Here is a 27,596-nt window from a genome sequence, read left to right on the forward strand (position 1 = left end):
ATACTAAAACTTCATAAGAACATTGAGAGTCTGTGGCACTTGAGTCATGATCCTTCCTAACCCCTTAGCTCAGTTTGATGGAAGCTAAATGCTAGAAAGGTGTGAACAACAAGACTGGGTTCCTTCTCCCCTCAGCTCAAAGGATACACTGCCTCCCTGGAAAAGGCAGACCATCAGCATTTCTCCTGTTTTGGTGTCAAATTCCTGGTGAATACAGCCAAGATGGTGGGGGCTCCCTTCGTCCACCTAGCCCCCACTCACAGAGCAAACAGGTTCTACTCCAGGTACAATAGGTAGAGAATGCTGGGGCCTTATTGCTCTCAACAAGTTCACTTGTAGGACAGAGATTCTATATCAGAGACAGTCTCAGAAGACTGGAGGCTACCACCATAGTCCAGTGCCCAGAGTAGTTACTCAGAGCTTTTTTCAGAGAGGCAGTCCATAAGAAAAGAGAGCTCTGAAGATCTACCCAAAGGAAATGACTATTTGAAATAGAGTGTGGAGAAGTTCAAGTTTAAGGGTGCTCTGGAAAACAATGGAGATTTGCGTGGTAAAAATTCAGAGGAGGCTGACAGAAGAGCAAAAGCTAACCTGCAGACCAGCCAGTTTACCAGAGAGAACGAGGGAAAGAGCTAAAAAGAGCCCTTTTTTTGGGATCAGAACAAACCTCAAAGACCTTAAAGTGCTTCAAAACCCCTTTGATAAACGTAATTGGTTGGCATAGAAGAGATCAGGGAAAGAGACAAAAAGAGCCATACTAAAACTAGTCTTCCCAGGGTGACTGGGCAGTTACTGAAAAAGTGATATGAATAGCACCTTTGTATTGTGCTTTATGGTTTACTTTCACGATTCTATTCATTTGACCCTAAATTAATACAAACATTTAATTTTTTATAAGGCTGAATATCCACAATCTAAGTCTCCACCTCAAGTAGTGGGGAAAAAACAAAGTAAAACAATGAAGGTAAAAGGAAGGGAATTATAAAGAGAGCAGAAATTAATTAAATTGAAAACAATGTACAATAAAGAACACAAGAAATCCAGAATGGATTCTTTTTTTTTTTTTTTTCCAACGTTTTTTATTTATTTTTGGGACAGAGAGAGACAGAGCATGAACGGGGGAGGGGCAGAGAGAGAGGGAGACACAGAATCGGAAACAGGCTCCAGGCTCCGAGCCATCAGCCCAGAGCCTGACGCGGGGCTCGAACTCACAGACCGCGAGATCGTGAGATTGTGACCTGGCTGAAGTCGGACGCTTAACCGACTGCGCCACCCAGGCGCCCCTAGAATGGATTCTTGAAGCAAAATAATAGAATTAATAAACACCTAGAAGAATAAGCAAGAAAAAAAAATCACCAATATCTTTAATTTAAAAAAAAAGGGTATCATCGCAGATCCTACAGAGGTTAAGATGTACTTGGTTTCACAGGTTCCTGGAATAGAAGATACCTTAGTAGTCCTCCAGTCCTATCTTCCCTCCAGTGGAGAAATCCTCTCTATACTATGTCTGATAGATAGTAAGCACCTGCTGCTTGAATACCTCCCAGATGTAATGAGCTCTCCACTACAAAATGTCAAGACATCCATCGTACAATGTTCCAGCTGTTAGAAAGTTCTCTCTTATGATGAACCAAATGTCTCCTTCCCATCACTTTAAAATCAGGCTCATGTTTTGCTCCTTGATGTTACAAAGAGTAAATTGAATGCTTTGGTTCACATGATGGCCCTTTAGAGATCTAAAAGAGCAGCTATTATGTCTATAGCTGCTAGTTGTCCCTCAATACCCATTTTCTCCTCCATAGAAATAGAATCCTTAGGTGGGAAATAGCTGCCCAGAATAAAGACATTTTCCAACCTCCCTTGTTGCTCTGTGGCTTTGTGATTAAGGACCAGCCAATTAGATGTGAACAGATGTCATGTGTAGCTTCCAGGACCTTCCTTAAAACCCAATGAGCAAACAAACTTGTCTGAGCCCTTATACTTTTCTTTTTCACTCCATTTACCATCCTACTGCTTGGGAGCATGGATGAGACGGCCACCACTGTGGACCGTGGGGAAGTGGGCTATTCACCCTAGAGGTGGACGGTGGAGATGTGAGCTGGCAGAAGGCTGGAATCTGAAACCTTCATGGAGAAAGCTGCCATTCTAGTCCTACTGTACTTCCCTCTGGGTGTGTGTGTGTGTGTGTGTGTGTGTGTGTGTGTGTGTCTGAGAGAAACAGAGACAGAGATAGAGAAAGACAGAGAGAGGGGAAAGGGAAAGTTCTTATTTAGGGCATACTTTGTGCATATTAAACCTATTCCCAACTGTTAGAGTTTCTACCATCAACATTTGGGAACTTTATGGGGCACCTGGCTGGTTCAGTCAGTGTAGCATGTGACTCTTGATCTCGGGGTCATGAGTTCAAGCCCCACATTGGATGCAGTGTTTAATTAACCATTTTTTTTTAAGTTGGGAACTATGTGCAAGTGAAATGCCACATGTTAAATAAGCTAATGGAATTTCATGAAATTCCCAGAATCCTTAGAGAATAAATTGTAATACATCCAAAAGTATTGCAACATAAGTGCTATACAACAGCTCTTCATTTATCCAAATAATTAAACTAGTACCCTTTAAGCTATAATATTCACGAAAGATTCCTTAAAGTCTTTCTGGACACTGAGGAGTCACGTGGGTTGAAGATAAAGAAAAAGGAGAAAAGAGACAACAAAATCATTCAACGAATAAAAATGGCCTCTCCTACCATCCTGCCTGCCTTTTCAAAGATTGAACGAGAGAAATAAATTCTTTTCTCAAAGAGAGAGAATTTCTCACAGGAAACTAAGGATTTTGTTTTGGAGAAAAATCTTCCACATATCATCTCTTTGTATTTAATTTCCCATACAAAAGAAAAGCTGCAAAATGCCACTTTCCCATCGGCAACATCTAGTACATTTAAAGCAAATATTGTAATAAGATCTTTGGTTTTGCCTTTTTGGAAAGATTGCTTTAGAACCATAACTCATCCTTTGCTGTCAGACTGACACCATTGCACATTTACAAATCACAGATCATCAAGGATTCTATCACTTCCTACTTCCAAGGGATAAGGCAATAAACCCCAAAAGAGTAAAGAATCTAGATGTTTCCCTGGTGGTGGCTGTGTTGAAAGTGCAGTTCCTATAAACAGGAAGAGAGAACCAATCCTGAAATTCATCTTCAGCCCAAAGTCATACATTTTGTTGAGTTTTTGTGCAAAATGTTGGCATTAAGGACTCTTGCTGTGTTAGAATGGAAAGGATATGAACTTTGGGGTTGGGTACACTCAAATCTAAATGTAGGCTTCCCAAACATGGACTTTTTATATCTGTGACTTTGGACAACGTACTTGACCTCTCTGAGCCTTGATTTTATTATCTGTGTAATGGAAATACTAACAACTACCTTGCAAGGTGGTTATAAGAATGATGTTCAAATTAGGAATGCATCTGCTACAGTTAAGGAGATGGAGCAAATATTCATACTTAATTAATAATTAAAAATGTGCTAATTAAGGTCCAGTTTACCCTGTTACTGCTTTCTGAAAAACAAACTTACATAAAATGTGATTTTCTGTTTTCATTGAATTCCTTAGAGAGCAAATTATAACAGTTCTTAATATCAGCAGAACTCTGAATTTATATTTCCATAGCCTATAAGTCCATTTAATAGCACTTATGACAGTTAAAACCACTGCATAGAATCCTATTTAGCCTATTAAATTATTTATTCCTTATAAAAAAGGGAAAGTAGGACATTTAGTTTATTAGGTTGCTGATATTAGCTTCTTTTCTAAAAAAGCCACCCCTAAAAAAGCACACACCACATACTCCAAGAACTGCAAATCTATAGTTTTAATGCAATTTTTTTTTCCATAATAACCCTTACACAGATTTCTACAAAACGAATGTTCTAACACGGTAAAAGAGGTGAATCTTGCCTTAATAAAATCAAATGTATATAAATCTTAGTGTAGCAAAACAATCAATTAGAAGATTTAAAGCATAAATACTTCCTCTGGTACATATAAAATGCAATCCAATTATAGAAAAAAAATGATTGATTACTTTTCAGAAAAACATTTGACTAAAGGAGGCAGCTGTCTTGACTATTGTCCCAATAATCAGAATACTTATTTCACTCATTGTGTTTGGGCAACATGATAGACAGATTAATGCTCTCCGCTTCCTCCCCCACCCCCTACCCCCAGATGTCCCTCTTCTAATCCCAAGGAGACTATGAATATGTTATCTTACATATTGAAGGTGAATTAAGGTTGCCAATCAGCTGACCTCAAAATAGGAAGATTATTCTGGATTATCTGATGAGCCCAATATAATCACAAGAGTTCTTAAAAATGGAAGAGAGAGACAGAAAGATGGCAGCATGAAAAGGTGTTGGCCCAATGTTGCTGGCTCTGAAGATGGAGAAAGGGGCCATGAGCCAAATGTGCAGGCAGCTTCTAGAAGCTGGGAAAGGAAAGGAAAGTGCTATGATTTGAATGTTTGCGTCCCCTTAAAATCCATTTGTCTCGAATCTAACCCCTAATGCTATGGTATCAGGAGGTGGTGCCTCTGGGAGGTGACTGGGTCATGAGAATGAAGCCCTTACAAAGAGGGTCCAGAGAACCTTGTCACCCCTTCTACCATGTAAAGATACAAGAAGTTAGCAACCTTGGAAAGGGCCCTCACATGACCATTCTGACACCCTGATCTTTGACTTCCAGCATCCAGAACTCTGAGAAATAAGTATCTGTCATTTATAAGCCACCCACCTTATGATTTTTTAAAAATTTATTTTAGACTGAGAATATGAGCAGGGGAGAGGGGTAGAGGGAGAGAGAGAGAATCTTTAGCAGGCTTCACACTCAGCATGGAGTCCAACATGGGGCCCAATCCCATGACTCTGGGATCATGACCTGAGCTGAAATCAAGAGTCAGACGCTCAACTGACTGAACCCCATTCCCCAATATGAGTCCCTGATATTTTTGTTATAGCATCCCGAATGAACTACGATAGAAGTGGATCCTGTCCATCGTGTCCTAGAGCCTACACAAAGGATCACAACTCTGTCTATATCTTGAGTGAACCCCAGTGAGACCCGTTTCAGATTTCTGACCTCCAGAACTGTTAGATAATAAATCTGTGTTATTTTAAGATTGGGATAATTTATTATAGCAGCAATAGGAAACTAAGACAGGCAAGAACCGTGTACTGAGCACACCTTCGAAGCAAGACTTGATGGAGGAGATAAATAATGAGCTCCTCAAGGAGCTAACAGGACAGAAAAGGGGAGAGAGCAAACAGCCTAGGAGAAGCACAGCAAAGTGCCATATGGCCTCGGGGGAGGGAAATGTCCCTCCCAGTTGGGAGTACACCCACTGCTAGAAAACCTGCTGCAGTGTCTTTACAGCAGCCTTCCCAGAAGGCAAAGGCCTGCGCTAGTTGAACTTTGGTCATTCCATCAAGTCCTCTGATTCTAGAAATTCTATCTACAAAAAGACTTGCATTGCAAACATGGTATTTTCAAGAGCTGGCCTGAGTGTGGCTGAGGTCAGAGAACATGCTGAATGACAAGCAAGAAAAGAAACCAAGGGAACACACCGCTCTCTCGCTATCATCTACAGTTAAGATCTGACCCAGCATTACAGGAAAGGGTACATTCTCAGAAGGGCTGGAATGAGATGGCTCATATCTAAAGCTACCTGGACGCCTGTCCTATGAAACCTGCCTTGAGGTTGTCTTAGTTTCTTATACTCTTACCTGTGGGAAGCCACAACGGTTTTCATTATGGTACCAACCAAACAACCAAAGTGTGAAGTTCTCTCCGAAGAGGCACAGTAACCACTAAAAAGGCACTGAATGGAGACTCAGGGGCTACACAAATCCCAGCACCTCACCACTACTACCAAAACAGTCTATGAGTCAAACTCATCACCAAAGCTGTTATTAGGGCTTTGACTCTTTTACATGTAAAATGAGACGTTCGATTATTGAATTTCCTACAGTGTTAAGTTGCCAATATCCTTGGAGTTCAGCCCAGATATCAGCAACCTCATCAAGAAGAAGCGAGAGCCCACAGTGCCCGGAGGCACTTGTGCCAGGGCTAGAAGGAATCCAGAAACAAGACTTCACATTGGCCTTTTCTCCAAACGATTTTTTATAAGGGATTTCACCATGAAATCCTCAATTGCCTAAAAATTGATGAAGCAGGGATGGGAGAAGCAATGGCTGTGGGGTAATGGCAGGGGGTGGTGGTGGTGGGGTGGTTACCCTTGCCAAAGGAGAAGAATCACAAGTCAAGATGAAAGGAAAGTTACTGACAAAGCTGTCTGCTTCGGAATGAATAACAGTGGGAGCTCCAAAAGAATGAAGAGAGGCTTGGAGTCAGAGTCACATAGCAAGAGTCCCTGGTTACAGCCTCTGAGCGACCCGGGGCCTCTCCAGTTCCTAAAGTTACCCTACAGGCTCCAGGAGCCACTTCAGCATCATATCAGTAACTTTGCTTTTTGCTGAGCCAGCTTGAGTGGGTATCCCATCCTCTGAAAGCAAATGAGCTCTATCTGATACAAACACAATCAGCACATCTTTGTCCTCCACTGAATTAGTGCCATTGATTTCTCAAAACTGAAAAGGACCTTGGGGATTTATGTACCTCAATTCGTTCGTTCATTCATTCAATTGTTCATTCAAAAACCTTCGGTGAGTGCTCTCTGTGTGTCAGGCACTGTACTAGGCTGGGCGACTATAGCAGTGAATAAGAAAGACACCGAAGTTGGCATGTACAGTTATGAAGAATTACAACATTTAATAAGTAACAAGTGACGTAGAATGGGAGCTACCTGGTGCTAGCCCAGGAGGACCTAACTCAGCCTGGCGTTTCATAGAAAAACTCCCTGAGAACATGACGCAGGAATGAAGAAGAAAGAGACGAGGGAGACAGTTGAGGAGTTGTGAGATAGCAGTGAGTTTGAAATCTTGGGGCTGAGAGGTAGCCTGGCACATTAGAGGAGCTGAAAAGAGGCCAGGATGGCAGAATGCGGAGAGGAGTAAGCAGCGCACCATGAGTGAGCTGACTGTGGGGCAGCGTATGTAGGGCTTTGCAAGCCAATGTAGCAAGGCGACTGAGTCACTTGCTCAAGGACACACAGCTTGTAGGCGGCACAGAGGAGCCTAAGTCATCTAAGCGCTAATATAAAGACCAATTAACCTTTTAAAGTAATGTTCTTTTAAGATTTCTTTTCTGGTTCTAAATGCAACACATGCTGATTATAGAGCACACTCAAAGTGGCACAAAGACCACCGTGGAAATGGCCCCTAGGCGTGTGCGTGCAATACACACCTTGCATCATACGATGAACCTGGGCCAATCCATTCTCCCCAGACACTGGACACCTTTAGAAAGACTTAAATTATCAGATTTGTCCAGACTGAGCCATAAAAAAAGTCTCAGGACTAGGGTTCATGGCGAAAATCTGTCCATTACACAAAGGAGCCCATGCCCTTCCCCGTATGTCAGCTGCTTGCCCATTTTTACTGCATAAAACTGTAGACTTGAAGATAACCTAGTGATTATACCCAGAAAAGTGTCTCGAAAAAAATGATATCCACACATCCCCCCCATTTCTTCATGGCTTCGTCTCCAGGAAATTTCTAGACATTTCAAAATCAGAAGATGCTGTTTCTATCCTCCGACCACAGAAGCCATTTAGAATGCCTCTGCCTCTCTCCCCACTCCTGGCTGCTCCGGTTCCTTGGTCAAACCCAAACTGAGCGTTTATGGTAAGGATTCACGCAGCGGAATAGAAGCCCCCTGTTCTTCCTCCTGGGAAGGTGCCCTGCAAGCCTAACGGAACCAGCGTTTCCCCCCCCCCCCCCCCACCAGGTGGCATGGCAAGCGACAAGCCCTGGGAAGCCTGGGGAGCAGATAAAGCGCTTGATTAAGATGCCATCCTCTTCACAGCTAATTGGTAGATCGTTTTAGGAGTTCATGCCTTAGAATTTGTTCTTTCCTGATTGTCATTTTGTTTCCCTGCCACCCATTAAACGAGTCTCTTTGCCTGTCCTAGCGGTTCCCAACCCAATAATAATTATGGTTCCAGCCTCTTGCCTTGAGTTTCTGACAGCATAAATAATGCAGGTGCACAGAAATAAAGTGTAGCTATGCTGGCTTTTGCTTCTTTAGCCAATCAGCTACCCCCACCCCCCCCCAAATAAAAGTAAAGAGACTGAATTGATAGATGCATTTGACCGTCCAGCTGCCAAGAGGGCATTGCCAACAATGAGGATTTCAGAATAATAACCCTAAAGAGAGAAGGTTCAGAGCGTCCCATTCACTGTGGCCGCGGGCCTCCTGAAAGAGGCATTGTTCTCAGCAGGTCAGGTAGAAGAGCCCTCCCATGAATGCAGCATTCTGAGGAAACACGAAGCCATCCTTTTTTTTTTTTTTTTTAACCATCTGACACCAGAAATTTCAAACGTGATTTGGTTCTTAGGGAACAAGACTATACCCTCACAGGTGTGGAATAATCAGGCATCTAAGAACAGCAGTTTCTCCGAAAACAGCTGCAGAAAGGATAAAGATACAAGTTGTCCATTTTCAATCTGTGCCATGGACTCCCCAGCTTAATGTCTGCATTCTGAGAGCTGGGGGGAGGGCTGTGAAATCGGGCTTTCCAGCTGCTGGAAAGAGGAGGGGCCCTAACATGAGGGCGTTGCCTTGTGCCTGAAATACAGTTTTTAAAGTGCCCAAGTTTTAAGAGGATAGAATGTGGCACAGTGAAATGCTCAAAATAAAATATTCACCCGTTCCATGATCCCGCACAAGCCCTTTCCCCCATTCGCCACCCCCCACCTCATGTTTTCTTCTAACCTTTAATTTGACAAAGAAAAAAAACAAACATAGTGAGGACTTTGGGGGCTTGTTTTACACTTGGCACTGTGCTGAGTACTTCATGTAAATGATCTCATTTGATCTTCACAATGGCTGCTTGAGGTAAGGATCATTACAACTAACTAGGGAAAACTCCATCTAAGGAGAGTGGCCATCATTTGCCTGAGATGCCTGACCTAATTTGTGCAGTTAGACAGTTCACACAAGAGCTGGCACTCAAAATCCAGAAGCCAAAGGTTTTCAGAGCCAAAGGTTTTCCCTTTTTTCCACTCAACGTGGGCTAATGAATGCCTTCTACAAGCCTTCAAAGTCTCCATATATATCCTTTTCAGTTGCTATGCAAATGCCAATGAATGGATACGGACGGTATAGTTAACCATTCCCTGACTCCCGCAGAATTCAGCTACTTCTAGATTTTCCCTATTATAAATGGCACATACAAACATCCTCACACGTTTACCTTTTTTTCCTTTGATTTATATCCTGAAGAATAATTCTAATGAGAGTGATTACAAAGTCTTAGGTATGAAAATTTTGTGCCTGTTGATACTATTTCTGTTCAGATTTTTAAATAAACTAATTAAAAAAATTTTTTTTAATGTTTGTTTATTTTTGAGACAGAGAAAGAGCATGAGCGGGTAAGGGGCAAAGAGAGAGAGAAACATAGAATCTGAAGGAGGCTTCAGGCTCTGAGCTGTCAGCACAGAGCTTGATGGGGGGCTCAAACCCACAAACCACGAGATCATGACCTGAGCTGACACTGGACGCTTAACCAACTGAGCTACCCAGGTGCCCCAATAAACTGTTTTAACTGCCAGTAACAAGAAGCAAATATACCACTTCTCCAAAGCTTGTCAGCACTGTTATTAGATATATACGTTTATATATATGTCATATATATAATGATATATATTTGTTTATTTATTGTTCTTAGTTTAATAAGTGCCACATAATAACGTGTCATCATTTGGATTTTTATTGCCTGACCGAGCGGACAGGTGGAACATATTTTTACATATGTGTTGTCATTTGTGCTTCCTTGTCTATATGTTATATTTAAGACCTCTGGTCCTTTATTCACTGAGACCCAGATTTCGATCCCTCACCAGACATCGCTTGGTGCATTCCAAAACTGATCTTTCTCTCCCCTATTCCCAACCCACCCTGGTGAAATGATGATGATGATGATGATGATGATGATGATAATGATGATGATGATGATGATGATATCACCTCTATGTTAATCCTACCTAAATCCCTTCCTTCCTCATGGGTTTTGCCCAAGACAATGAATACTAGAAAAGACATATAGAACCTCGTGCTATAAAGAGATTCAAGCAAAGAGCTCTAGAAGTTCAAGATGGCTATCTCCACCCGCTGGAGAGTACAGTTTCTTGGAGCTAGCAGTAACATTACAGTGGGAAATACACCTTGGCAACATATTCATAAGTCTTATTCTCTCCATATCCAGGTATTCCCTGGGTTGTGAGTAAAAAATCCTTTATGTTTTTGAGGAGAGAAGGCCACCGTGTGCTGGCTGGAATGTGTTGGGTGGAGTTCTTGCCCCAGCTCTGGAAATGAAGAGCTGTGAAGCTTTTTCTGGGATACTGCTTTCTAGGGGGACAAAAGTAATTCCTACCTCATAAGGTTGTTGTAAGTCTTAAATGAGAAATATTTGTGCATCACCTGGCATCTCTGTAAAAGCACGTCAAACGGCAGTTGCCTCCCCCCAAAACTTTCTAAAGAAACAAATTATAAAAGATAAACCACAGAACGTATTGCTTGATATTTTCCAGTCATGCCCTGTCCTTAAATATCAAATAAATGAAGCTATTTAGAATTTAAAATCGTTTAGAAACTTTAAAGAAAGCCGTGTGAACGTGTAGTTATTGACACACTGGGTTGTTCCTTGTCAGCTTCGTCTAGAACATACCTCAGCTCTGTGTGAAGGACAGAAGTGAGCTGGTCACTGGCCTATTTGCCCTTGACTCCATTCCTTCCCTTCTCTGCTCAGCTCTGTTTTGCAGGGAGTGGACCCTGCAAGTTCCACTCTCCGGAATCCTGCCAGCTGACTGCTAACTAGATCCAAGCAGTGGGAGACACTGGTGTGTGTCCGGAGGGGAGAAGCCATCGCTCCCTTCTGCTTCCGGCCACGCATCCAGCAGGGTGGGTCAGTTCCGACAGGGGCCACAGCAGGTGGCTCTGGGCTCCAGTGGCGCTGACTATTCAGCAGCATCAGGAGGCTTGGCAGCAAAAGCAGACTCCAGCAGCTGCCACGAGCGTGCGCCTGGGCTCCGGGATGCCACCGCCACCCTCGTGTCTTCCGGTAGCAGCTGATTCACACTCTCATCCCTGAGTTAACCCACCTCCCCTTTTTTGTTCCTTCGGGCCTTACTTTTAAAATCAGTCCCATTTTGGGGCGCCTGCGTGGCTGTGGGTCAAGTAACCGACTTCAGCTCAGGTCACGATCTCACGGTTTGTGAGTTCGAGCCCCGCGGCGTTGGGCTCTGTGCTGACCGCTCAGAGCCTGGAGCCTGCCTCAGATTCTGTGTCTCCGTCTCTCTCTGCCCCTCCCCTGCTCACACTCAGTCTCTCTCTCTCTCAAAAATAAATACACATTAAAAGAAATTTTAAAAATAAAATAAAATTAGTCCCATTTTAAATCTCCTTTGACATACTTAGTTTCTATTTTCTTTCTTTTTTTAAAATTTTTTAAAAATGTTTTTATTTATTTTTGAGACAGAGAGAGACTGAGCATGAACAGGGGAGGGGCAGAGAGAGGGGGAGACACAGAATCTGAAGCAGGCTCCAGACTCCGAGCTGTCAGCACAGAGCCCAACGCGGGGCTCGAACTCACAAACCATGAGATCACGACCTGAGCTGAAGTCAGACACTTAACCGACTAAGCCACCCTCGCGCCCCAGTTTCTATTTTTCTAATTAAACCTTTACTGATATAATTAGTCAAAAAGTGAATGAGAAATCCCTTTCTGATGACCGAAATCATACTTGACCCAACAAAGCCCATAACATGCAGTCTAGCTGTTTTTATGAACCTTGTGAGGATATAAAAATGTCCTTTGATATTTTGCATTTCTGTAGAGTTCAAAAGTTTTCTGATGACAAATGGTACCTCCTCACAGAATGCCAGAATCATTCTGGTAAGTAGTTATAGTTTTAGGAAATTAAAAAGACAGTGAGAATGTAAAACGTTAAAAAAAATTTCCTGATGTTAGCAAGGCCATTAAATTTTCTACTTAATCAAACGAGAAGAAAAAGAGAGAGCTTAGAACTGGCTGAAAAACTAGGTCTTAGAACTCCTGTTTAAAAAACTGCAATTCTGGGGTGCCTGGGTGGCTCAGTCAGTTAAGCTTCCGACTTTGACTCAGGTCATGATCTTGTAGTTTGTGAGTTCGAGCCCCGTGTCAGGCTCTGTGCTGACAGGTCAGAACCTGGAGCCTGCTTTGGCTTCTGTGTCTTCCTCTCTCTCTGGCCCTCCCCAACTCATGCTCTCTCTTCTCTCTCTCTCCCTCTCTCTCTCTCTCAAAAATAAATAAACATTGAAATTGTTTTTAAAAACACTGCAATTCTATGAGGTACCCACATGAAAAACAAGAAGAATCCTTCAATGTTCTTCCTTCAAGTCTAAGTTTCCACATATAAGGCCTCGCCATTGGCAAATATCAGTCCATCCGACATCCTGAGTTTGGTCCAGGATAATTTCAAGAGCTCTTTAGGACAAAGGTATTAACAATATTTGTGACCAATCCAGACAAGACTTTGAGCAGATACAAATGTAAAGATCATCAGTCTCCAGGCTTCTAATGGTCAACAGCATGGAGAAAAAAACATTTCTAGAAAGAAGGAACCAATGGATGTTTACAGGTCTGATAGGTTCTCAAAATACTAGAAAATTCAGACTGTACTCAGAATGTGCTGCTCTTTAACTGGGGGTTAAGATCAGAATGCAGGCAAGCCCTAGAGAGAAGCCATAAAATTCTCTGAGTGTGGTAGAAGAGGACAACCACCCACTGTCGAAATAATTATATAGGGCAATGCCAATGGAGTCAACTGAAAAAGAAAATTCTGGAAAGATCCCTCAGTCCGCCTTCCAAAATCCTAGGAAGAAAATTAAATGTAGCAGCTTCCATATTGATCTACATGGGGCCAGTTTGCCTTGCAAATTTTTATTTCCCTTTGATCAGCTGTCAAAAGAAACAATGTAAATCCTACAATTATCTTGAACAAAATGTCATTTAATTGTCACGAAACGTCTATATTCAGTCAATTGTTTCTTTGTTCTGATCTCAAAAATAAGGGAAGAAAAAAATACCTTCTGTCAGTAGAGCACAGAACCTATGCTCTATTCTAACTGTGATCTTGGCCTGCTCCCAGCCTCTATATAGAAGCTGGAATATGTTATTATTACTGGCAGTATTTATTACTGATAAGTGCCAACTTTCCTATCTATTGAGCACTCTCCATTTCCAGTGGCCTTTTGTACCATGGTCCTGATGGGGCCCATGGCTGTGTCCATGAAGGAAACATTCCCATTACTATTCTCACAGGGTGATAACAGCTTCCAAACTACGAGTAAAACCACCACACTAGGGTACAAATATGCAAAGATCCTGTTTTCCCTTAACAACTCATTAGAAATTTATCTTCTTGTTTTATATAAATCCTTACTTTTTTTTTTTTTTTTTTTTGCTGAACCACTCTTCAGACAGTGGGTTCATTAAATTTACTTCTCTCCTTCATCAATAAGGCCAGCTGAAAAGGGCAAAGAATTGAGCGACTACTGTTTGCCCAGTAGTGTGGACATCTTTTATGTTACCTCTTTTACTTAATCCTGACATGCATGCTGTGAGTTGAAAGTCTTATCCCCTCTTACAGGTGACACAACTGAAGGTAATCAACTTGACACGAGTAGAAGTAGAATGAGATGAACCTGACATTTGAACCCAGGTCTGTTTGACCTGCAAATGTAAGCTCTTCTGAGTGTGCCACACTATGGTAGTCCGACTGGACAGAGGTCATCATCATTCCATACAAACTAATAATAAGTCACATGATACCAAAGAGAAATCTCTAGGTTCTTAACTGCCAGCGTCATTCATAGTGAACTTTCCTTCTGAAACGTGATAGGGAATCTTTTCCAAGAGGCAATTATATTGACATCATTTCCCCTCCTCTCCCTTCTTTGTGAAGTGTCTCCGCTGACTACGCCCATAGATGCAGCCTGCAGAACTTGACAGTCCCATCCTACCCTGCAGCGATCCCTCCAGGTTTAGAGGCCACACTGTCTTCCAGCAGCACTTCCCAAAAGGCAAGCCTCAGATCACTTCCTGCATCTGTTGTCACCTCTGAGCAGAAGGCTGGGTCATCCAATTAAGTCAGCACTCAGTAAGGGTGCTCCTCTACCTGTAGTGTGCACAGGACAGTGTGCCAGGGCTCCTTGCCTAGAGGGCTTGTCCTTGAGGATCCACCAGTCACTGCATTCGTACAAGGAACAGCCTGAGGGCTACGGAAGTGTGACAACATCTATAAAGACACAGAGGGGCAGCCCCAACAGAAGGAAGATTCTTGAGTAATCTCGTTGGATCTGGGCCACCATAGAATGTGGATAAATAGAGAGTAATATGATCCTTAGGATGTGTTTTTCCACCATGACTACGACAGCTCAAGGAAGAAGCTAAGGTCATTCTGAATTGGATCTCAATCATACTTGGGCCCCCAAGTTAAGTCAGACTCCCTCAAACCTCTGGAGCTAAGTGGAAGGTTATCCTATGGCAGGATAATGTGCCAAGTCATTAATTTCAGTTCTGTCCTTGCTATGCTTTCATACCTCTGTTTAAAAAAAAAAAAAAAAAAAGTAGGCAGGGACACCTGGGTGGCTCAGTCACTTTAGCGGCTCAGGATTTTGGCTCAGGTCATGATCTCATAGTTCATGGGTTTGAGCCCTGGGTCAGGCTCTGTGCTGGCAGCACAGGGCCTGCTTGGGATTTTCTGGCTCCCTCTCTCTCTGCCCCTTAATGACTCACTCTCTCTCTCTCCCTTAAAACAAAACAAAACAAAACAACAGTAAGCAGAATCTGAGTTCCCTTGACTGAGAGCAGGGATCTGCAAACCTGTAAAAAGCCAGATAATAAATATTTTAGGCTTTGCAGGCCTATCTATCTTTGTTCAAGTACTTAACTCTGTTGTTAACAGCAAAAAAGCAGCCCTAGACAATAAATAATGGTCATAGTTGCGTTCAAATAAAACTTTATTTAAAAGTTAAACAGGAGGCAGGCTGGATTTAGCCACAGGTCATAGATTTCTGACTCGTGACTTAGAGGATTTAGATCTCAAGGCCAAAAGATATTAACTAAAGACTATCTCCCTTATGGTTTTTGTTTCCAGAAATGTAAGCTCATGAAATGTGATCAGAGGAGAGGAGAGGAGAGGAGAGGAGAGAGTTGAGGGCCTTTGGAAGTCAGAGAAAATCACTGAATTACAATGATAAAATATTTCCAAGGTTCATGGGGTTCTATTAATAGCTGGGACCAGCTGCTACCCCAGCATCTAAAATAAATGGGGATATGGTATGACCCCAAAGAGAAATGCCTTCATGGTCTACCCAATAAGGCTGAACCCTGGGAATCAGGTTATTTATCTTCGGTAATAAGTTCCATTCCTAAATGGGGCATGGTAGCAAAAAAACCCAAAAAACAAAAAAACGACAACAACAAAAACCCACAACACTTCAGGAGACTACAGGAATTTCAGTAATGAGCATTTATTTCAGCTAAGAGCACTTTACCATCCCGAGTGTTTTGCTCTGCAAAAGACTTCCCGGATCTTCCCAGGATTCCTAGGTTGGAGGGTCAGCAATATATCTGGATGAAGAAAGGTCAAGTAAAGCTGAGATGAAAATCATATTTAATTAGATTTTTCATCATGTGTAGTGTAAAATCATCTGCTACGTGCCCAATAGTGCAAATTACTCTTGCTCTTAATTCTTTCAGGGAAAGAGAGAGGGGGAAAGAGAGACAGAGACAGACAGAAGGGGAGAAAGAGAGATAGAGAGGGAGATGAATATGCATGTAGATGCTTTGGAATCTTTGGATAGATCAAATTTTAACCATAAAGTAAGTAATGCAAGATGGCTCAGTAGTATATTTTCCTTTCAACTACTGTTTACTATTTATAAAAGCACTTATTGGCAAACAAACTTTCACAGCCTAATTTAGAAGGGTTTTTGGTTAGCAGTTGAGCAGATATTGGGGTACCCCATAAACCATCTTGCCTCGGCTTCAAAAGCACTCTTGTGCAGAGTCATTGCTGAAATATTCACAGAGAAATTTCAAGACCACATAACTGTTCTTTTGGTGTATAAATAGCTATCCAAGAAATAGATTAAAGCTTAGTTCGCTACTCTGTTAGTGTATTAGTTTCCTGCGGCTGCTGTAACAATATTGCCACAAACTTGATGACATAAAACATCAGAAATTCACTCTTTTAGAGTTCTGGAGGCTACAAGACTGAACTATGTATTTCTGGGCCAAAATAAAGTTGCTGGCAGGGCCAAGCTCTCTCCAAAAGCTCTAGGGGAGATTCTGTTCCTTGCCACTTGCAGCTTTCGGTAGCTGTCAGCTTCTTTGGCTTCTGTCAGCTTCTTCTGTCACTAAAGTATCTGCCCTGTGTCACCTTGCCTTCTCTTCTGTGTCAGATCCCCCTCTGCCTTTCACTTACAAGGACACTCACGATTGCAGTTAGGACCCACCCAGATAACCCAGGATAATATCCCACCTCAAGGTCCTTAACTTAATCACACCTGCAAACACCCTTTTCCACATCTGGTGGTTCTGGGGGTGAGGACCTGACACTCTTAGAAGCTACTATCCAATTTACTGTAACTATCCAGCCTAACAAGTCCTGGAACCAATAGTATTTAAGATTAATATTTACGATTACAGCTTCTGCCTTGTTTCTGTGATCATGTGGACCTGTGACGCCCTCCAATGGCGGGAGAACTTCCAGAAGATACAGATACATAGATACCCATAGATCATCACCACATTGTGCCACTCAAAGGATCCATGCTGCATTCGGTGGGAAAGGCATGTCTTGGAATTGAGCAATACAGTGGCTCTGAGTATTACATCACATTGAAACGGTTTCATGTCTGACCCAAATACCCAGAGCTGTGCTGGGAAAGGAAGGATTCCTTTAAAATCAGCCTCTGGGACCAAGAATATACTCCCCCAATCATCCTCTTCCTCATAATAACACACTGTCAACCACTAAATTTTTCCTTTAGTTCTTAAACAAATTGCATCTTCTATTTCAACCACCTTGTATTCACAACTTGAGATGTAGTTCTGTAGAACTCCCCAGATGGGCACAATTTATTTCCCGAAAGGAGATTTTATGATTTTCCCCTTTTATAAAAATGTGTATTTGTTTTTGAGAGCGTGTGCACACGCAAGAAGGGGAGGGGCAGCGAGAGAGGGGGACAGAGGATCCGAAGCAAGCTCTGTGCTGACAGCAAAGAGCCTGGTGCGGGGCTCAGACTCATGAACCCTGAGATCATGACCTTAGCCGAAGTCAGACACTCAACCAACTGAGCCACCCAGGTGCCCCTTATGATTTTTCTGAGTGAGCATTGTGATAGGTGCCGGGAATGCAATGGGCAGGTGGAGGAGACAAAAGTAATAATAAGTAGATGATTTCAATATAACATGGCGACTGAGAACTAACTCCACCACCTTCCACCACCCCCACTCGGACCTTTTCTCACCTTGATCACTGCAATGTCTCCTAACAGGCCTCTACTTCTGCACTGGCCCCATGTTATGGCCTGAATGCTTGTATAGAACCCCCCTCCACCCAAACTGGTATGTTGAATCCCTACCCCCTAATGTGATGGTAGTAGGAGGTGGGCTTCACGGGAGGTGCTCAGGATGAGACGAGGCCTGAGAGAGGAGCCCTCCTGAAGGCATTAGTGCCCTTATAAGAGTCCCAAGAGTGCTCGCTTCCCCTCTCTGCTCTCCACAGTGTCAGGATAAGTCAGCAGTCTACAGCCTGGAAAAGGACCCTCACCAGATCCCAGCCACGCTGTCACTCTGATCTCAGACCTCCAGCCTCCAGAAATAAGAAGTCAACTTCTATTGTGTACAACCCACCCAGTCAGTCTCTGGCACTTGGTCACAGCAGTCGGAACAGACTAAGACACCCCACTCAGTCTATTCTCTGTAACACAGCCAAAACAATCCTGTGACAACCCATGTCAAACCAAGTCGTATCCCCTGCACAGAACCTACCAGGGATTTCCCATCTCACTTGGAGTAAAAGTCAAAATCTTTGCAAGCCCCCCGAGACTCTGTCGGACTGCTATTGCTAGCCCTACTCGCCAGCATTTCACCTGTCTGACCTCAACTACTTCCTCTCCTCCTTAACTAAACCCAGAGCACAATCCTTCCTCAGGGCTTTTGTCCTTAATGTTCCCTCTGTGCCGTAAGCTCTCTCCCCAGAACCTGCAGGACTCACGCTCTTAACCTCTTTATGATGCTGACTCCAGCATCATTCTCAGTGATGCTTCCTCTGGTTGCCGGATTAAAAATTGCAGTGTATTCCCTGCAATGTACAACCTAATATGTTTCTCTCCTTTGTTTTTTCCCGTAACATTTATCATTGGCCAATTTATTATATGTCTTACTCGTTTTTTAAAGTGATGTATTTTCCCTGTGTACGATGTAAGTTTCCTGAGAGCTGGGATTATCGATGGTTTTGTTCACTGTCTATTTTGTATACCCACTATCTAGAATGCTGACATCGAGTAAATGATGAACACATATTTGTTGGATGGAAGGGTGATGAATGGCTGCTGGATGGATGGCAGGATGCATAGATGGAAAGATTGGTGGATGAATGGGTGGATGTCTACACAGGGTATTACGGGAGTGAAAGATGAGGACACACAACCTAGCCGGAGGCAATGGGCTTTAGGAAGGCAAATACTCCACTCCCCTGGTCACACTCTTCATGGGTTAATTTGACAATGATTATTATGTCTCTTTCCCACTTTCATTCTTCATGACAGTTTTAAGTGTTAATTTTAATTTTTCCACAAGCTATTTTTCTAGATAGCATAATTGTCACTGCATAAAAGGTCAGCCTATTGGGTCTCATCTTTTAATAAAAGAAAAATGAATAAGTCATCTAGAGTCCAACAATTCCTTTAATATTTTGACAGAAGATAACTTAAAGGATTTACAGGGAGCCTTTACACATTGCACAAGATTTTCATGGTCACTATCCATTTTATTCCACAGTGTTATAAAGACTCCACTATATTTTACAGGTCTGGTTTTTATAAAGTTAACCTATGTTAGTTACATCCTGTAACATTTTGTGTATTTCTGGCATTAACTGTTTGTTACAAGGGCTTTCCTCTGTATGATTCAGCGAATGAATCATTTGGTCCTATCTTTATCTCGGTGGTCATATTCACCTCAAGTTTTCCATAAAACACTTTTTAATTAAAGAAGCGATTTAATTGTTGAAGATATATCATTCCCAGTGCATTTTCCTCTATGTGGTACACACACATGCACACACAGGCGTACCCACACACACATACAATGTAAAGTGGTTCTTTAAATTCTGAATTATTAAAACAGAATCTAGCAAATACTCTAGGCTGAAACATATTGACAGCATACATGTTTTTATACCACTACACAACAAACATCCCACACTGCATCATCTGTTCTGATCCTTGCTTCTTCAGACATCCTGCAATATTTTCTTCTTCTATTCCAATAGTATTAGCTCACCAAAACAAAGGTATTTTGTTTGTCACTATATATACTTTTTATGTATTACTTCAACCATCTTTAACAGCATCAGGAAGAGCAAGTATTTACCCAGTCATATGAGGCTTTTTTCTTTTACTAACAAGTAAAAAATCTCAAAAGAGGCTTTTTAAAAAATTTTTTTCTAATGTTTATTTTATTTTTGACAGAGAGAGACAGAGCATGAGTGGGGGAGGGGCAGAGAGAGAGGGAGACACAGAATCCGAAGCAGGCTCCAGGCTCCCAGCTGTCAGCACAGAGCCCGACGCAGGGCTCGAACCCACAAACCGCGAGATCATGACCTGAGCCGAAGTCGGACGCTCAACTGACTGAGCCACCCAGGCGCCCCTCAAAAGAGGCTTTTAAATATTTGTCAGTAAATTTGGCAAACATTTTAAGTACTGTTGAGGGGCTCCTGGCTGGCTCAGTTGGTAGAACATGTGACTCTTGCTCTTGGGATTGTAAGTTCAAACCCCATGCTGGGCGTAGAGATTCCTTAAAAAGAATAAAATCTTAAAAAAAAAAAAAAAAAAGTACTGGGGCACCTGGGTGGCTCAGTCGGTTATGCATCCAACTTTGGCTCAGGTCATGATCTCACGGCTCGTGGGTTCGAACCCCACGTTGGGCTCTGTGCTGACAGCTCAGAGCCTGGAGCCTGCTTTGGACTCTGTGTCTCCCTCTCTCTCTGCCTCTCCCCTGCTCATGCTCTGTGTCTCTTTCTTTCAAAAATAAATAAACATAAAAAAAACAATAAAGTACTGTTGAGAATCACACGTCTCTACCCACCACTGGTGGGGGGTTGGTAAACTGTAGAGGTTTGTTTCATGTTCTAGATGTTTAGTTTTTAAGTGAATTATTAATCACAGTAACTTCCTAATGTCCTTGAGCTTATATTACAAGACACAATGGATACTTGGGTGACATTCATCATCGAGAATAGTGAAGGTAATTCACTTTGCAAAAATGTTTTGGCAACTTGCTAACTTGGAAGAGATTGTGGTTGTTTTTGGTATTGTATGATGGCTGACAATGAGCATACACCAGCAGTAACAGAAACATCGCTTGGCTGTTTCCTGGGCTCGGTGCGTGCTCGCGTCACTAGCATTACCCCCACTGATCATTTCTTTCCAAGAATCATTTTGGAAGTTGCTTGTTCACTCTGTCAGAGGAAGGAAGACAATGAAGTCTTTAAGTTAAACAAGGGGCAATGTAAAGCAATGTGCTGAAAGTGGACAAGCAAGCCAGGGGGTCTCTCTGCCCCTCGGGGATGTGGGCAGCCCCTCAATCCTCGGGAGACCACATGGGGAATATGTGATGCAGGGATGCCTGACATACAAAAAAATGACAGAATGGGCTAGGCTCAGTCCATATTTAAAATGTTGGTAAAGTTTAATTTTTTTTTTTTTGCTTTTTCACTTCTTCTTTTTCATTTTTTAGAAAAAAAAACTAAATAATTTTCTTTTTGCAAGCAGTAGATTATCTTGTGTACTCTCTAGAGTATAGTGGGCCACTTATTTTAGAGGCCACTGATCTAGTGGGAAGAGTACTAGCCACTTAGAGGGAAATTCCTCATAAGCCTGCCAAGAGAATGGTCTGTAAACTAAAAAGCCACAGCAGTGAAATAAATGATTATTACTGTTCAGGAAGATCTATCTACCTGTGTCTCTTAAATTATCTTAACCTAAGTCCATTGCCTTTTTGTGCACTCACTCTCAAATCGATCCCCAATTCCCTAGAGAATCAGAATTGCGATAACCTGATAGACGAAACTTACCAATGGATATCTGAAACCCTGAGTAGATGACTGCTTTGTAGCCTTTTCCGTGAACCCCGAGAACCACCTCCTGAGGTCACAGACACCACACCCCCTCCCCCCAGACATCTTCTCTTCTGCCCCAGGAGTCAAGCCCCACTGAGCCCTCAGCACAGCCCGCTCAGTGGGAACTGCCATGTACTCCTTCTGACCTCATCTAGAATATTGCAGAATTAGATGACCAGTCATGGTTCACAGTGGGCTCCACTCCCATCATTTCAGCCTGAACCCACAGAAGCCCTAGTCCTTGTCAAGAAGTCCAAATTTCTCATGACTCCAGAGGCATAAAGATTCTCACAAAGCAGCCCTGATTCTTAGAGTGTCTCTTTTATTAGCAACAATGGAAACATTCTCCTTTATGTTTGCCAGTACAGATAAAGTCCTGTTGAACAAAGAGTCCTCTTGAACAAACCAGATCTGCCTCTAGGTTTTGCCAGGGCTATCTCCTCAGCACAACTCTCCAGACCAAAGAGGAAAGAACATATATGGAGTGGTTCCTATATGTCAGACTTCTCCATCTGGTCTGCATTTGAAGGTAGGTTATATCTCATTTACATGCACTCCACCCTCAATAACAAAGAAATGCAAATCCTCCTTTCTCTACCCCCTCCAGTGGAAAGAAACACTCCTCTCCCCTTCTCCCTCCTTCTCACTCTTCAGGCCCATAAACCCAGGGGCCTCCTATGGGGTCTCTAATAGCCTGACCCTTGTGCCTAAGGCAGGGAGTTCGGACCCATACATGTGACAAAGCATCTTCTTTCTCTGCCCTCAAAAGTACATCGCATTTTATTCTCTTTATCTTGATTTCTACAATTTTTTTTGAGCGAAAAGGAGAGAGAGAGATAAAGAGAGAGAACCCACCCACGCAAGCAGGGGAGGCACAGAGGGACAGGGGGAGAGAGGGAGAGAGGGAGGGAGAGAGGGAGGGAGAGAGGGAGAGAGGGAGAGGGAGAGAGAGAGAGAGAGAGAGAGAGAGACAGAGAGAATCCCAAGCAGGCTCCACACTGTCAGTGCAAAGGTGGACGTGGGGCTCAATCCTATGAACTGTGAGATTGTGACCTGAGCCAAAATCAAGGGTCAGACGCCTACCCGACTGAGCCACTCAGGCACCCCGCCACAATAATTGTTTTTATTGTTTCCCAGCACATAGGAAGTTTGACAATCAGAAACAATTTCCTTTTTATAATGACAGTAAAATGTTAGAATCAATACATGGGTGACCAAGTCTATTGAATTTATGGTTCTATTTACAGTGAAAATAAAATCTAACATAGCCCCCAAAGAACTAGGCTGCCTCAGGTAGCAATTGCATCAAACCTGAAATATGAGAAATAGGTTATGTTTGTTGTTTTAAAGGAACACCTGACTCCAGGGGCCTACTCAACAACAGACATGTTTGAGATTAATGAGGATTTTTCCTTATATAAACAGTGAAAACTCCAACATAAATATTGTGCATTCTGACCTCCAGATTCCTTGTAGACAACTGTGTTCTTGTCACCCCTGAGAACCTGGTCACGGCCAGGGGTCTGAATAGATGGGGACTCATCATTTACCTGCCAGATCTGAAATGACCAGGTCAGCCATATCTGTCCTGCAGAGGTAAGTCTTTCACTGTTATTTTTAGAAAAGTGCCCAGCTTGGCAAACCATCGGTTTTCGGCCACCACCACCGCACCCCCCCACTCCACAGCCTGCATCAGGAGAGACTACAAGGTCATGGTAGCTTGCTCTTAAGATTCTTCCTTGTTACAGCTTCCCCTTGCACTCTGAGAATCTGCCCGGGGCCTCAGTTTCCCCATATGTCAGATGAAGGAGTCAGACTAGCCAAGTGCAGCTCAGATTTTAATGCAAGACACAAATCCCCTGGGGATCTTGTTGAATTGCAGATTCGAATTCAGTAGGTTTGGGGTGGGGCCTAAAATTCTGCATTTCTAGCAAGGTCTCAGGGGATGCTAATGCTGCTGGCCGTTGCATGGACACACTTTGAGTAGCAAGCAGTTAGATGACTTCTAAAGAAACTTCTCGTGCAGCAGTTTTTTCCTATTCAAAATGGTGCAAAAAGGCTAAGCAACAAATGCTGCAACATAATACAGAAAAGCCAAATATCTAAAGAGTGAAGTCTCTTATCCTTAACCCAGTTCAGCAGACTGTCTAATCTGCTTTGGCCAGGACTGTTAATAGGTTAGTTTAACCAAGCACATAGGATCTCCAATGTCTACATATTTATTTACCTTTTTTTCCCCATGACTAAAAATGAAATTGTTTTGTTTTTTTTTTTTAGAATGCTGTTGCCTCAGGAAAATTCAACAATTGGCCCCCAACTCAGACATCGTGAGGCTGAACTGTTATCCAAACTGGAAAGGAGAGAGAGAGAGACAGACAGACAGGCAGAGAGGTATTTGAAGGTGGTGAGTATCCCAATTTAAAATAAAATTCATAATTCTCAAAGAGTGAGGAAAACCGTCCCCCTTCTCTTACCTTAAGTTTGGGCTGAAAGGAATAGTTAGCAGAAGAGAAAAGCAACTGATCTGAATGAATCTGGGAGTGGTAAAGCTGGCATTCAGCTTTCTCATTCTGGATGAGAGACTGGCTTCTGTGACTTGTAAGAATTTACAGGAAGTTAACCACCTGGGACAGATGACCATTGTTTTGTAATAACCCCAGGGAAGGTAAGTCCACTCTTCCCTCCATAACTGGCAAGGAAGAGGTAGAAAGGGACGTTATTGGTGTCTTCTGGGGAGGGGGGAAGATTTGTAAATCCTGGAATGGTGCCAGGGTCCATATGTTCAGAACTGGCTGGAGGAAATACAGGGAGCATGGAACAGAGGGAGGAGGGTGTATAAGTGTATGCAAGAGGCATTAATCACCACATGTACTTCACAGCTTTCTCTAGAGTCCACCTGTCTGATGTGTGAGGACATGCCAGTGCCTCCCTGAGAGGACGAGTGTCACCCAGATGCCCAGGAAAAGCCTGCAGGCTTAACATGCCCAAAGCCTGAGCTCATGAGAGCCAGGCTTCAACTTCTGCTGGAAACATCTTTTCCACCAGCAACTAGGCTTTTTCCGTGCTCAGTGCACACACCAGGTGTGGTTAGGCCACCTGCCGGGCCTTCAGTTTCCCAGTTTCCTGGTTCCTCAGTCCTCTCCTTATCCCAACTGGAACTCCATGCTGGCCCTGCTTTAGGTACTGATCTGCTCAAAAACCCATTTGAAAGCCTTCCCCATCCTTCTGGGCTGCTGACTAATGCAACAGAGGGATCTAAACTGATGGGTAGCATGTATACAGCATTATCCCTTCTAGGAATAGCTTGCATTTGAACAAGGTCTTTGAACAGTGGGGCAATGCCTTACCCCCGAATAGTAACTCCAATGATATAACACAATGAACCCATAGAAGAAACGTGATGGGGAAAATTAATTGAAGACACTTTATCTACCCATCCTTCCTAAAGGACTAGGTTGATATCAGCCCAGGTTCTGGCCAAGTTAAACTGTACCAAGGGTTTTGAGACAGTGCTCCTTTTCAATATGGCTGGTTTTATCACTTCCACCTGTTGTTGATCGGAGAGGGTTAGAGGTGGGTGAATGCAGTGAAGGTGCTGGTCAAAGCATCTGGAGGCCTGAGTCCTGAGCTTGCCTCTGCTTCTCATGCGCTGTGAGATCTTGGACAAATCACCTCATTTCTCGCTAGCCGTGACATCTTCCCAGAAACAAATCTATGCTACACAAGGAGGAGCCTGAAGAGTTGGTGAACAGCTACCTGTCTGTCACCCAGAGTCTCCTCAACTGAACATACCTGGTGACCAAAGATGACAAATTATAGAACGATATTGAACAGTGGTAAGGCAGAATCACATTAGGCCTCGCTACCCAAAGGCTGGCATCACCTGGGGGTCTACAAAGGACCCCTGGTGTTCATAAAAAGCATGGTGAGAGCCAACCTGCACTACCTACTGGATGCCAGAATCACATAGAAAGTCTCACACAAAGACATGGAGTTCCTCCTGAAAATAATAAATCCATGGATATGATATAAACATTATTTATCCGATGTAGAACTACATTTCATATTGAAAGGAGGAGGCCGGGCTATGGCTCATGGAAGCTTCTCTCTTTCTATTTGAAGAGCAAAGATGAATACAGTCAAGTACAATAAGGGGATTAAGAAAGACACACTGGATTTAACCTATTTCTCTCTTGGCCCAGGACACAGCAGTCATTCTTTTCCACCGTTACTATCACTAATCAGACAGTGACCCAGTTTCAGAGAACATAGGCATTTAGAAACACAAATGAAAAGATATGCAAATTGTGTTCAGTTTTCGGAGGAAAGTTCAATGAAATAGGTCAAAGTATCTGAACCTACACCTATTTCTGCTTCTGAGCAGTACTCACAGGGAGATTTAGTTATTTTCCTGGGCATTGGTGCCTTCACAATTTGCCCATTGCCTGGGCAAATGTAGAAACAGGCCTGGAGCAGTAGTTTCCAAACTGTGTCCTGGGGAACCCCTTGTAGACTCAAATGGAGCAAATCAATGGACCTTAGTCCTCATATCCAACTCCACTTTTGTCTCTCTGACATACCACACTTCAGTGTAAAATTTTGTTTAAATAAAGGATTCTTCGGCTAAACAACATCTGAAAACCCCCGGTAGACATCACCGCTCATTTCCAATTCTAACATTTCATGATTAGTCCTCATGAGTAGAACAATCTCAGTAAAAGCCTCCATTCATCCCACAGTAAGACACTTTTTCAGCTCTAAATTTTAAATTACCATTAAGAAAGCAAAACTAGGTTGGCCCAATCTCTTAATTCTCTGTATGTGTCTATCAGGAAGTATTTAAGTCTTAAAGTTAGTCTCAGTCGTGTTGAAGAATATACAATGAAATTCTTCATGGCCCGAAGAGAAGAATCTTGGTAGATTCAAAATAATTATTAGTTAAATCAAATTTTTATATATCAAATGTAGATAACCCTAATCTCAAAAATCTCTAATAAATTTGATTTTTAGTGTGACCTCTGACAGTTGTTCTCAAGCCCAGCACCTGCTTTGTCAACCCTGCTGCTTTGATAGAGTTAAGGGATCCTTCTTGTACCAAGATGTGGGGGAACTCTCCATTGCCGATTGCTTCACTGAGATGTACTTTTACAACACTCCAGAGCAACAATAATCTTATTTTCCCATTAGTAATCAAGATATGCTTTCTCACGGTTGCTATTCTTCCTGTGATCTTGAACCTGCATGCCCTGTCTTTGGTTGATGCCATTCCTGAGCTATAAACCCGCTGAGAATAAAACAGAACCTTCTCAGTATCTAGCATGGTTCTTTGTGTACAATAGATACCCAATAAATAAGTAAACATTAGTGTAAGACACACGTGACAAAGACCAATATGTGTAAATCAGACCACTTAATTCTATTACCTGCTAACACTTGGATATCTATGCAAGTCCATCATATGTTGTTATATAAACAAAATGTGCCTAGGAACTCCCCAAGTAGGAACTTTGGCTCCAATTTTCAACAGCAAACGTTACTTCCTACTTTTTTTTTTTAAATCTGGACACAATCACTGCCACTGGGGCTCCCACTGGTGTTCACCCCCTCTCATTACTGATAGGCATCACCATTCTCCTCCACAGACAAACCACTGAGATTACAAATATAAATCTTTTCCCTTAGCCAGCATTCCCACCTACCCGCAAAAATACCCAAAATAACCAAGTCCAGAGAGATCACTATGGATCTTCATCAAAACCCTGATCCCTGCCACCATAGCATGCAACTGGCCCTTGTCTGGGTTATGATAGTCTCTCAACCCAGTGATGGAGACTTCATTGGAATGTCAAGTGAGCTGGCAGAGGTGGCTAATGTTTTATGGGCTGGTAAATGTCTCAAAACAGAAACATATCCCCTGCTGCAATTCTTTGTGCTACTCTGTCCCTTCTCTCTCCACATGAGGACCTTGAGGCAGGAATCATATCTATCTTGTTCAGTCTTAGGTGCCCAGGTCCTAGCACAAT

General features: G+C 42.7%; 1 protein-coding gene and 1 long non-coding RNA gene across 2 annotated transcripts in view; one reads left to right on the forward strand and one right to left on the reverse strand.

Moving 5' to 3' along the window:
- NCALD (neurocalcin delta) overlaps positions 1–27,596 on the reverse strand; it is a 272,455-nt gene that overhangs the window by 88,982 nt on the left and 155,877 nt on the right. The window lies entirely within an intron of this gene.
- Positions 21,868–23,958, forward strand: LOC109277989 (uncharacterized). The gene is made up of 3 exons (XR_002085440.2): positions 21,868–22,102; positions 23,039–23,169; positions 23,851–23,958. It is a non-coding gene; the product is annotated as an uncharacterized LOC109277989 (long non-coding RNA).

The sequence above is a fragment of the Panthera pardus genome, unplaced genomic scaffold (genome assembly GCF_024362965.1).
Source record: "Panthera pardus isolate Hobbes unplaced genomic scaffold, ASM2436296v1 HiC_scaffold_7, whole genome shotgun sequence".
NCBI lineage: Eukaryota > Metazoa > Chordata > Mammalia > Carnivora > Felidae > Panthera > Panthera pardus.